The 13,035-nt window shown below is 41.7% G+C and overlaps 2 pseudogenes; both read right to left on the bottom strand.

The window, feature by feature from the left end:
* Window positions 1-2,190: 2,190 nt before the first annotated feature.
* Window positions 2,191-2,886, bottom strand: LOC149283291 (DNA-dependent metalloprotease SPRTN pseudogene; annotated as a pseudogene).
* A 9,453-nt stretch (window positions 2,887-12,339) lies between these two features.
* On the bottom strand, window positions 12,340-13,035 carry LOC149283290 (DNA-dependent metalloprotease SPRTN pseudogene; annotated as a pseudogene).

Raw genomic sequence — 13,035 nt, 5'->3', positions numbered from 1 at the left:
AACATCTACAAGGCGGTCGTTCCTTTTTAATTTCATGTTAACTTTGTGTTTTACTGGGCTAAGAAACATATAGTGAATGTAGGAATATTGAATAGTCTACAGTAAAAGGTGCAGTGTAGAAAAGCACAGTTAGGTTTCATATTAACCTCTTAATGCCCAGAGGGAAGGGCGGTTCTTTCATCCATGGTCCCCCAGAGATTTCCTCCAATGAGGTTTTTTCTCTCCTGCGAGCTGAAGAAAGACTCTTCGTGAGTCCAGAGGTAGCCCTATATCTGACCTCCTTTGAGGTAAATGTGTACTTTTTGCTTCTGTCCACATATTGTATTTGATTTAATAATAAACTTTTAGTAGTCTTATTCTTTTTGTGTGTGTTATTCTTTTATAATATTGCAAAGGAATATGTCATCTAAAATATGAGAAAGACGTGAAAACAATTTATAAATTTGTGTCGTACAAACGTTTGTAAGGGAAGACTCTGAATGGCCCTGGGTCTCAAACAAAGGCAAAAAGACAACAAGATTTGTGCCTGGATAAAACAAATGCATTTGTCAGTATTTCATGTACTATTTCAGGTATGTTTAAAAAGTACATGACAAGTACAGGGCGCCATGGCAGCAGGGGCGCCTGCCCGGGACTTAAATTAAAACATCGTTTATTTTTTTTAAACTTTATTTAACATCCATCATGTTAAAGTTTAAAAAAAAACAAAAAAAACCCCATGCTTTAAATTAAGTCCCGGGCAGGGGCGACGAGTGGTTGCTCGTGAAGTTTTCAGCAGCCGCTCGGCACCCCTCAACATGAAATGCCGGTACTGCGACACAGCGGGAAGACGGATGTCTACGCTCCCACCGCAGGACTCCGGCAACAAGGTAAGTGAGGATAATGAGAAGTAGGGAGCGGGAGTAGAGAAGGGGCAGAGGGGGTAGTGAGAATGGGCAGGGGGGAGAGGTCGTGAGGGGGGGCGAGGTAGTGAGAAGTGGCAGAGGGGGGTAGTGAGGGGGGGCGAGGTAGTGAGAAGTGGCAGAGGGGGGCGAGGTAGTGAGAAGGGGCAGGGGGGTAGTGAGAAGGGGGCGCCAGAGGAGTAGTCCGCACAGGGCACCAGAACACTTAAGGCCGGCTCTGAATGTCACATTGTACAAATATAGGTACAAATGTTGATGGCCTCCTAGGCCTCTCCCTCTGCCCTATTTTTACACTAACTCCCCTTAGTTCATCCTTACACTCCTCCACTAAAACTTTCCAGCACCTCTTATGCCCCCCCAGTACAGATATATATGTGTGTGTGTGCGCGTGTGTGTATACATATATATTGTCTAAACCTTTTTTATTCCAACTTAATTTCTTTATTGAAGATTCAAGGATTTTTACATATAATCATAAAACAAACATGTCTTTTAGGGAAATACATACCTAAAATGCAATTCAGCCAACAAAAGAGGTTACCACCTCATGCCTGGTAAGCAGGAAGGGAAAGCTACAAGAAACGTAATGACTTAACTAAAGCTTTATAAGAGTTACTAAGAAGCCGGGGTCCGGAGACTATTTAATATTCTATTTAGGATCCAGAATGATTTAGAGGTATGTGGAGACTCAATGGCAACTCCAAACACATCTTAAATTAATCGTACGATAGGAAATTCTGACGTTATTATAAAGCAGGTTATTGATTGACGTGTTTGTCCAACGTACTGGAAGCCATACGATGTCTGCCAAGTTAATTTAATTCCCTTCAGCCACTTCTTGCTCTCTACCGAGCAACCCGTCACCACCAAACTCACTTCAGCAGCTACATGTAATTTTGTCAGATAGATGTTTCCCTTGCAGAACTGAAAATAAAATGTTGTGTAATTTGGGAAATGTAATGGTTAATGCCAAATAACGTATCACATAAATCATACCTCCCAAGGGTCCCTCTTTTGGACCTAAATTGACCCAATACCGCCTGTTCATCTTTCTTTAGCGCTGAGAATGTTTGGTGGGGATGAATGTAGCCCAAAAGATGCCTGTCTTTATCAGAAATTATGCACTTATATATATGTATAGTAAGGAATTCAATAGAAATGTTCACTTGGGTTTAAACAATTTAATTGGTATATAATACAATCAGGAACTAGTAGAACTCCAAGTAACAAAGTAGCACAAGAACCATGTGCTGATCAGTATGTATAGATGTTATAACATATCAATGAATTATTTGTCCATTCTGGCCCTCTTGCTAGGCAGTTGATGGTCACTGTTGTCATTTGGGGTGGCGGTTGGTGAACTGAAACTCCTCTTCTTCCCTTTTTGAATGTAGTTTTCAGGCCCATTCACTTTAATAAAAGTCCCCCCACAGGTAAGCTGATGGTGTGACCACCAACGTTCCCGAGCAGAGGGTGCCCGATTTATTGCCCGCATTATGAAGCCAAACTTTGGCCCCCAAGCTCTGCAGGGACCATTACAGAGCCACCAGTGTTTTCTGCATTCAGCAACCTCTGCATGGAAATTGTGGTAGATGGAAATGTTGGCGCCAGTGATGTTATTTATGCGCTCCATGTGTTTGCAGAACTCTGGTCCGTGGGCTCCATCATCTCTGTATTGGCGTGTTACAAACAGGAAAGCATGAATCATTTCATGGAGAAGGACCTCAACAAGATCTCTCCTTGATCTCAAACTCAATAGTGGCTTGCTGATATATATAGTGCACACGTCTTCATTTTCCTTGTAGTAACAAATCCCGCTGTTTAGTATCATCCTGCGGCTCCATTTTACTTCCACCCCCTTCAACTGTCCCTGGAAAAACATGCCATTAAATGACATGAACAATTCCTGGAGGTTGGGGTTTGGGTCCAGCACCTCCCAAGCAGGATCAATAACTGATAAGCACTCAGGATCTATATAATCCATCGTACTGGGGAAAAGCTTCCACAGCTAATCAAGTTTATCACCGCAGCAGCTCCCTCTCACAATAATCAAGTAGCAAATGCAATGACAGCAGAAGCTTATGACACTATGATGTCATGGTGAGTTACAGAATGTTTACACCCAGCACTAAGCTACGTACACAAACTCACTGAAACTCACAAAAAAGTTGAATGTTTCAACTTAACCAACGTTGCTGCTATTTATGACCTTCATGAAAAGGGTTTTCCCACCCTACTGTTCAAAGCTTTTTTTGCCATTTTTTTTACCTTGTTCAATCGCAATTTCCATTTTTGCTATTTATTGTATCCACACAGTTTATATATTTACCCCCCCCGATGGAGAGATATAAGCTATCATTTAATATGAATATTAAAAAATAAAAATAGAATAATTATGAATAAAAATACATGTTCAATAATACATACCTAATATCAAACCTCTTCTTTTCTAGGATCCAGTGGCATCACTAGAATTACAGTCACATGGGGCAGGATAAAATTTTGCAAGCTACCCTGTTCCTGTTCATCTTGTGGTAAGGGTACAGCCTCACACCTATATATACACATACTGTACATATATACATGTACCATACACTGCCTTTATGCATGCCTGCCCATACATATACACATATACTTCCCTTACACACGCTTGCTCGCACACATACACACTCACTGCCCTTACATTTGCCTGCCCATATATATATATATATATATAAAACACTTTCAAAAAGATGGTCAGCACTCCAGGTCTTTAAATAGACAATTTCATTTTATTCAAAGTCAAGTCGACGTTTCAGTCATTACTGACTTTCATCAGGACATACAGTCAGTAATGACTGAAACGTCGACTTGACTTTGAATAAAATGAAATTGTCTATTTAAAGACCTGGAGTGCTGACCATCTTTTTGAAAGTGTTTTACATGGAAACTGCTGGTTACTAGCACCGGGCTTGGAATATTTGGAATGGTGTGCAATGGACCCTGTGAGTAAATATATATATATATATATATATATATATACATAAACCGCCCTTACATTTACCTGTCCATACACATACACATTCACTGCCTAAGCAGCCTAACACAAGCCTGCTTATACAAACACATATACACATACAGTACCATTACACACCCATATCCTACACATACACTGCCCTTACATTCCTGCGCATACATACACATACACTCAGGGCCGGCGCCACCTATAGGCAAAGTAGGCGGCCTGAGGGCAGAGTGGCATATAGTGGGTTTAAGGTATATCTGGGTTGGTTATAATGCATGTATGGGGCAGAGTGACATATAGGGGGGTGTAAGGCATATCTGGGGGACAGAGTGGCATATAGGGGGTATAAGGCAGAGTGGGAGACTGGGTGCAGCCAGGGCAACCGATCTTACGCGAGCCGCACCTCAAGCCCTGCTACTTACTTGTGGGAGGGTCTTCTGGGCTGCACAGAGGAAGCGGAGTTCACGTGACATCCTACTTCCTCTGTGCTTTAGCAGAGAAGGCAGAGGGAGGCTGCGCCCCCTGCTGAACTCTGTGAGCGGCATCGAGGAGCTGCAGTGCAGGTAAGGGGGTGGGGAGGGTGTTTGAATGAGTGTGTGTGATTGAGGGAATGAATCTGTGAATGAATGGTTATATGAATAAATGAGTGTGTGTGTGTGTGTGTGTGTGTGTGTGATAGCATGGATGTGTAAGTGCTGGAACCTAGGCATGATGGGACTGTGATTGCTGTTAGCAATCACACTCCTATCATGCCAAGTCAGCCAGTACATGCTGAAACCTGGCCAGCTGCCCCCCTTGTGTAGTGATGCTGCCAGCAGTATGGGGTCTGCACTTACAGCCACCCTGTTCCAGCATGTACTGGCTGACTTGGCATGATAGGAGTGTGATTGCTAACAGCAATCACAGTCCCATAATGCCTAGGTTCCAGCATTTACTGGATGGATGTGTAAGTGCTGGAACCTAGGAATGATGGGACTGTGATTGCTGTTAGCAATCACACTCCTATCATGCCAAGTCAGCCAGTACATGCTGAAACCTGGCTAGCTGCCCCCCTTGTGTATTGATGCTGCCAGCAGTATGGGGTCTGCACATCACTTACAGCCACCCTGTACCAGCGTGTATTGGCTGACTTGGCATAATAGGAGTGTGATTGCTAACAGCAATCACAGTCCCATCATGCCTAGGTTCCAGCATTTACTGGATGGATGTGTTAACAGATTCTCGCACCCGGGCCCTGAGGCGTCTAGTTACGCCCCTGGCTCCAAGCCTATTACTATGTACCATATGCAATACATTCTTATCTAATCTGCTGACAGAGGGCAGGCTGTCTCTCCCCTGCATTGCTTTTCAAGGTGCTGTTCCATCTAGACATTTCATTCCCAATGGCCCTTATATAAATGATGTACTAGTGTATACATGTTAAATAAACATATTCATGTTTTAAAATAAGATGCATGTTTTCTATAGGTTTTGTTCAGTGGAGCCAATGCCCAGCAAATGATGTAGGTGCGGCATGCTGTACATGTTTATACTCAGGCTGTATGTGGCCACATGTACTCAGCCTTACTTTTGGAAATTCCGGTTTAAGGATTTGAAACATACTGTGCATACAGCCTGCATGGCAAAGACAATGCACTGTCTACCTGGTCTACTACGTTACATCTACTGATGTACTACACCACCATTCCCGTCATCGGATCACTTTACAACACTTCAAGTCTGGATTATCCTCATTAAAGCCGCTAGGGCTGGGGTTTTTAACTGCTCTCAAACTACAATAGGTTAACCATATTCTGTCGGGTGAACCCGCATTCTTAGCTGATGGGTCAAGCCTAAAAACTCCCCCCTTCCTCTGGTCGGCAACCAACTTGCAGCCAATTGGTCAGTTTCAAACACACCTCTCTACACCGGGTTGCTTCTCCATTACCTTACAATAAACATTTTCTACAACATCTGCAACTGTATGACGGCTTTAGTTAGAGTATATCTGTTCTTCCCACCACACATACATGGCGGGTGTGATCTGCAATACAAATGTGTGTAGCATTTTACATTATGTTGCAGGTAAAGGAACGTTCTGTATCTATCTTATTTTATTCCCATTTCTGGGATTTACCTGTAACTAATTCATCTTTTCCTCCTCTTTTCCTAGATGGGTAAACACACAAGTATGATGACAGGCACTATAATGAAACCCAAGTAATAATTATTAATAAAAAATAAGTTATTATAGTTATTTTTGTTAATATTATTTAGGTTTCATTATAGTTCTTATTGTCATATTTGATATTTTTGTATGTTTCCACCCAGTGATGGGGTTTAATAATTCAATCAGTGGATTTAGATTCTAATTTCTAAAACATTGGGAATGAGGCTTTTATATTTTTTTGTAGTTTACTAAAAGTAAAAATAATTCTCAATAAAGGTAGGATAAGTGGTTGAAGAAGTCACTGTTCTCTATCTTCTAAGTAAATAGGCACATTTCCAAAAGCAATAGTTACAGGGAAAAAAAACCCAACACATTTTGATTATCTTCACCAAAAAAGGGTCCGACATACAGGATTTGAAAAGCAACATTTGGTGAATTAGAGGAGTGAAACATGACAATCATATCAATGTTGCAATATTACAAGTCTGTTAAAGCATAAAAACTAGGATTTTTGTCACCCTAAGTCCAGGAGTCCAGAAGGTGTCAGGGACCTCCCCCTTTAGTGCCCCCAAATTTTGTCCGAGTTGAATGGCCGGGCAGAAGTAAGCCCGTTGTGTCAGATGGTCAGTCTGGGCCAGCTCTGCAGTAAGGCAGGGCGGTTGTGGAGGGAGAGTCTGGGGGTGCTTCCGGCCTGGGTCACAACTGGTTGATACACCTCTGCTTAATTGGCGACATACCAAGTGTTGCCTATTCTGGGTCAAACTAATCCAAGGAAGGCTCTTTTCCCTTTATGAGAGTTACTCATGATTAATAACTTGTGCTGTATGAACAGGTATTGGATGTTGTGAGCAAGTATTTAGAGCAAATGTATTATTCCATTAGGGCTGCAACTAACGATTATTTTCATAATCGATTAGTTGGCCGATTATTTTTTCCATTAATCGATTAAATGAAAATTTTTTATTTACTTAAAATAATTTAATAAACAAACAGGATGTTAAAAACAAACGGCAGAACCGCACATTTGAACCAGATGACTGGGACAAAATGATTTCACTCATACATAAGGGCACCACCTAGAGCAAAATGCAGGAATCTGCATATAAGCTACTGACAACATGATACAAGGTACCTGCAGATCTCCACCACTTCCTCCCACATATCCCCCCACAATGTTGGAGATGCGGAATCGACATAGGCTCTTACATCCATCTCTGGTGGGAATGCCCCCTTATACAACCTCCGTGGTCTGCTGTGACCGCGGTCGTTTAAGCGGTGGACAACCCTGACTTCCAGGCCTCTCCTGAGACAATGTTGCTTCATCATACTGCCTCTAGTGTGGGTTCCTATAAGAGGTCGTTATCAATTCACTTAATCAATGCTGCCAAAGCTATTATCCCGCGGTTGTGGAAGCAATTGACTCAGGAAGGTCAATTTCATATGCTAGATGGAGGACTTGGTTATGACTTCCAGGGGCCGGGGGTACAAAAATGGATTGAAACGGTTGCCTTGTGGGGAGTTTCTGACCTCTCTCTCTTTTCACGCTGTCCTAGGTGGCTATATTGGGCCCCGTCCTGACCTGGTGCTTGTTAACTAGGTTTTTGGCCTCTGCTTACTTTCTTACACATACACTTTAGGCTGTTTGTTTCATTTTTTATAATACCAAACCTCTTTCTATGATGGTTCTAGACGGCGCACCATCCATTCACCCTTCTCTGTTTTATACGGTTACGTTCAACTTACGTGTCACTTCTCGACCGTTCTCCAGACGATAACCTTTATACTGCTATGTGCTGTGGTATTGTCCCTTCATCTTAGACTATAATGCCATTCTCTGTACTATTTGTTCTGACGTATGTATCTCACGTCGCAGAATGTTTCTGTCTTATGCCTGAAGTATATGGTTCTCTTGTAATGCCTAATATACCACTGTACAATATCTTTTTCAATAAACAGAGATTTGAAAAAATAATAACATTGATAAAAAATGCATTTCTTGTTTTTATTTCCCAATCTGCCCCCCCCCCGTTATGTACATTTGAGCCCAGGCTTGCCACACTGCCTCCCACATATGCCATATACCCCCAGATATGTCACACTGCATCCCACATATGCCTTATATACCCTATATGCCTCATACCCCCAGCACACTGACACAATACTTTTATAAATAAATACATTAATAATCTCCACTGCCCCAGGATTTAGATTCCCTTTAGTTTGCCTCTTTTATCTCTAACTGCACCTTAAGTTAACCTTATTAAATTAATTTAACCCTCAGTCCTCAGCATTAAATTAACCCTTAAGACCCCATTAAACATAACTGCTCCTAAATTAACTCTAAAGACCCCATTAACCATAAGTACTCCTAAATTAACCCTAACGACCCCATCAACCATAACAGATCCTAAATTAACCCTAACGACCCCATCAGCCATAACTGCCCCTAAATTAACCCTAATGACCCCATCAACAATAATTGCCCTTAAATTAACCCTAACGACCCCATCAACCATAACTGCCCCTAAGTTAACCCTAAACACCCCATGAACCATAACTGACCCTAAATTAACCCTAAACACCCCATTAACCATAACTGACCCTAAATTAACCCTAAACACCCCATTAACCATAACTGACCTTACATTAACCATAACTGACCCTACATTAATCCCCACCTCCCCTAACTTTCAGCAGCCCAAATATAAATTTTATACAGAGTTGCTATAAGGAAATGGGCGGGGTCAGAGTGACTGCAGGGAGGGACTGTAAGTAGTAACTGCTGCTGTGAGTCACACTGAATCAAACGGATTATAAAACGAGGGAGATTTTTCAGAGCATTTGCTCTGAAAAAACCCTAATTTTATAATTGATAAAAATCTATTCAACTAATCGATAATGAAAATTAGTTGGCAATGATTTTCATTATCGATTAGTCGTTGCAGCCCTATATTCCATATTAATCTTTTTTTAACCATATTCCGTCCTACCTCCTCAATAGACTCCAGAGATGAGTGTTGATCTCTCTGTAGGGGTGGTAGCAGAATGGCGTGTGCTTCTCAATAGCAGTTGAGGAAATTGAAATAACCTGCATTCTTTGCTGATTGGTTGAGCCTCAACTGCTATTGAGTTGAGGAAATTTAAATAACCCGCATTTCTGAGTTGACGAGCTTTTAGGCAGGTTATTTAAATTTCCTCAACTCAGAAATGCGGGTTCCCCCGATGAAGAGGTTGAATACTAAAGCAAGGAATAAAACACCTCACTAGAGTTCACAATCACTTTATTACACCGCAACTGAGCTTTTGACACTGCATCAGATCTCATTACTGTTAAGGCAGGCGGGGTAGGAACTATATTCAAAGGTATTACAAGACTAGAATTTGACAGACTAAGATAAACCGATTCATTAGGGGGAGAGAGCCCCACTCGCAAGCTTACAGGGACAATGTGAGAATCTTCTATTCCCAGTACATGCTCCTCCTCTGCCCAAGTTTGATTGAGTGATGTGTTATATACACTTTACATTTCTTTCTTTTTTTGGTGCTCTTTCATTTTAGTGTTAAATTAAAAGTTACGTTTTAATTATGTATTTTCATCTTTTATTAAAACCAACAAATAAAGTGTCTATTTATGTTGTAAACTGTGGACCTCTGAATTATTGTTTTAACAGTTAAACAGCCTTTTAGCTAGTATGATCAGTTTAGGGCTAGTGTCCTAGTTAATGTACACAGGTTAATGTAAGGGCTCAGTAATTTGCAAGGTTTTTGCCTTTTAGAGTGTAAGAACAGGAAATGATGTCATAGACACTGTTGTTGACATTGTGATGTCACAATAGAAGCTGCCTATATGTAGGGTTCCATTCCCATATATTAACAGTTACGTTGTGAACCTAGAGATATCAGGTTCGCTGACTACCTGGCAGTTTGTCAGGTATCCAATTGAGATATCTGAAGATTGCTGCTGCTACAGAACGAGGAAGGAGTAACATCTACAACAAGGCAGTCGAGGACTTCCGACAAGAGAACCTAGAGATATCAAGTTCGCTGGCTACCTGGCAGTTTGTCAGGGTTCCAGTTGAGATATCTGAAGGAGAAACATCTACAAGGCGGTCGTTCCTTTTTAATTTCATGTTAACTTTGTGTTTTACTGGGCTAAGAAACATATAGTGAATGTAGGAATATTGAATAGTCTACAGTAAAAGGTGCAGTGTAGAAAAGCACAGTTAGGTTTCATATTAACCTCTTAATGCCCAGAGGGAAGGGCGGTTCTTTCATCCATGGTCCCCCAGAGATTTCCTCCAATGAGGTTTTTTCTCTCCTGCGAGCTGAAGAAAGACTCTTCGTGAGTCCAGAGGTAGCCCTATATCTGACCTCCTTTGAGGTAAATGTGTACTTTTTGCTTCTGTCCACATATTGTATTTGATTTAATAATAAACTTTTAGTAGTCTTATTCTTTTTGTGTGTGTTATTCTTTTATAATATTGCAAAGGAATATGTCATCTAAAATATGAGAAAGACGTGAAAACAATTTATAAATTTGTGTCGTACAAACGTTTGTAAGGGAAGACTCTGAATGGCCCTGGGTCTCAAACAAAGGCAAAAAGACAACAAGATTTGTGCCTGGATAAAACAAATGCATTTGTCAGTATTTCATGTACTATTTCAGGTATGTTTAAAAAGTACATGACAAGTACGGGGCGCCATGGCAGCAGGGGCGCCTGCCCGGGACTTAAATTAAAACATCGTTTATTTTTTTTAAACTTTATTTAACATCCATCATGTTAAAGTTTAAAAAAAAACAAAAAAAACCCCATGCTTTAAATTAAGTCCCGGGCAGGGGCGACGAGTGGTTGCTCGTGAAGTTTTCAGCAGCCGCTCGGCACCCCTCAACATGAAATGCCGGTACTGCGACACAGCGGGAAGACGGATGTCTACGCTCCCACCGCAGGACTCCGGCAACAAGGTAAGTGAGGATAATGAGAAGTAGGGAGCGGGAGTAGAGAAGGGGCAGAGGGGGTAGTGAGAATGGGCAGGGGGGAGAGGTCGTGAGGGGGGGCGAGGTAGTGAGAAGTGGCAGAGGGGGGTAGTGAGGGGGGGCGAGGTAGTGAGAAGTGGCAGAGGGGGGCGAGGTAGTGAGAAGGGGCAGGGGGGTAGTGAGAAGGGGGCGCCAGAGGAGTAGTCCGCACAGGGCACCAGAACACTTAAGGCCGGCTCTGAATGTCACATTGTACAAATATAGGTACAAATGTTGATGGCCTCCTAGGCCTCTCCCTCTGCCCTAGTTTTACACTAACTCCCCTTAGTTCATCCTTACACTCCTCCACTAAAACTTTCCAGCACCCCTTATGCCCCCCCAGTACAGATATATATGTGTGTGTGTGCGCGTGTGTGTATACATATATATTGTCTAAACCTTTTTTATTCCAACTTAATTTCTTTATTGAAGATTCAAGGATTTTTACATATAATCATAAAACAAACATGTCTTTTAGGGAAATACATACCTAAAATGCAATTCAGCCAACAAAAGAGGTTACCACCTCATGCCTGGTAAGCAGGAAGGGAAAGCTACAAGAAACGTAATGACTTAACTAAAGCTTTATAAGAGTTACTAAGAAGCCGGGGTCCGGAGACTATTTAATATTCTATTTAGGATCCAGAATGATTTAGAGGTATGTGGAGACTCAATGGCAACTCCAAACACATCTTAAATTAATCGTACGATAGGAAATTCTGACGTTATTATAAAGCAGGTTATTGATTGACGTGTTTGTCCAACGTACTGGAAGCCATACGATGTCTGCCAAGTTAATTTAATTCCCTTCAGCCACTTCTTGCTCTCTACCGAGCAACCCGTCACCACCAAACTCACTTCAGCAGCTACATGTAATTTTGTCAGATAGATGTTTCCCTTGCAGAACTGAAAATAAAATGTTGTGTAATTTGGGAAATGTAATGGTTAATGCCAAATAACGTATCACATAAATCATACCTCCCAAGGGTCCCTCTTTTGGACCTAAATTGACCCAATACCGCCTGTTCATCTTTCTTTAGCGCTGAGAATGTTTGGTGGGGATGAATGTAGCCCAAAAGATGCCTGTCTTTATCAGAAATTATGCACTTATATATATGTATAGTAAGGAATTCAATAGAAATGTTCACTTGGGTTTAAACAATTTAATTGGTATATAATACAATCAGGAACTAGTAGAACTCCAAGTAACAAAGTAGCACAAGAACCATGTGCTGATCAGTATGTATAGATGTTATAACATATCAATGAATTATTTGTCCATTCTGGCCCTCTTGCTAGGCAGTTGATGGTCACTGTTGTCATTTGGGGTGGCGGTTGGTGAACTGAAACTCCTCTTCTTCCCTTTTTGAATGTAGTTTTCAGGCCCATTCACTTTAATAAAAGTCCCCCCACAGGTAAGCTGATGGTGTGACCACCAACGTTCCCGAGCAGAGGGTGCCCGATTTATTGCCCGCATTATGAAGCCAAACTTTGGCCCCCAAGCTCTGCAGGGACCATTACAGAGCCACCAGTGTTTTCTGCATTCAGCAACCTCTGCATGGAAATTGTGGTAGATGGAAATGTTGGCGCCAGTGATGTTATTTATGCGCTCCATGTGTTTGCAGAACTCTGGTCCGTGGGCTCCATCATCTCTGTATTGGCGTGTTACAAACAGGAAAGCATGAATCATTTCATGGAGAAGGACCTCAACAAGATCTCTCCTTGATCTCAAACTCAATAGTGGCTTGCTGATATATATAGTGCACACGTCTTCATTTTCCTTGTAGTAACAAATCCCGCTGTTTAGTATCATCCTGCGGCTCCATTTTACTTCCACCCCCTTCAACTGTCCCTGGAAAAACATGCCATTAAATGACATGAACAATTCCTGGAGGTTGGGGTTTGGGTCCAGCACCTCCCAAGCAGGATCAATAACTGATAAGCACTCAGGATCTATATAATCCAT

The sequence above is a fragment of the Sceloporus occidentalis genome, unplaced genomic scaffold, assembly GCF_023333645.1.
Source record: "Sceloporus occidentalis isolate IW3139 unplaced genomic scaffold, rSceOcc1.0.p SCAF_107, whole genome shotgun sequence".
In the NCBI taxonomy this organism is placed as follows: Eukaryota; Metazoa; Chordata; class Lepidosauria; order Squamata; family Phrynosomatidae; genus Sceloporus; species Sceloporus occidentalis.
Note: the sequence above shows the minus strand (reverse complement) of the source record. Positions and strands in the feature narration are given on the sequence as shown.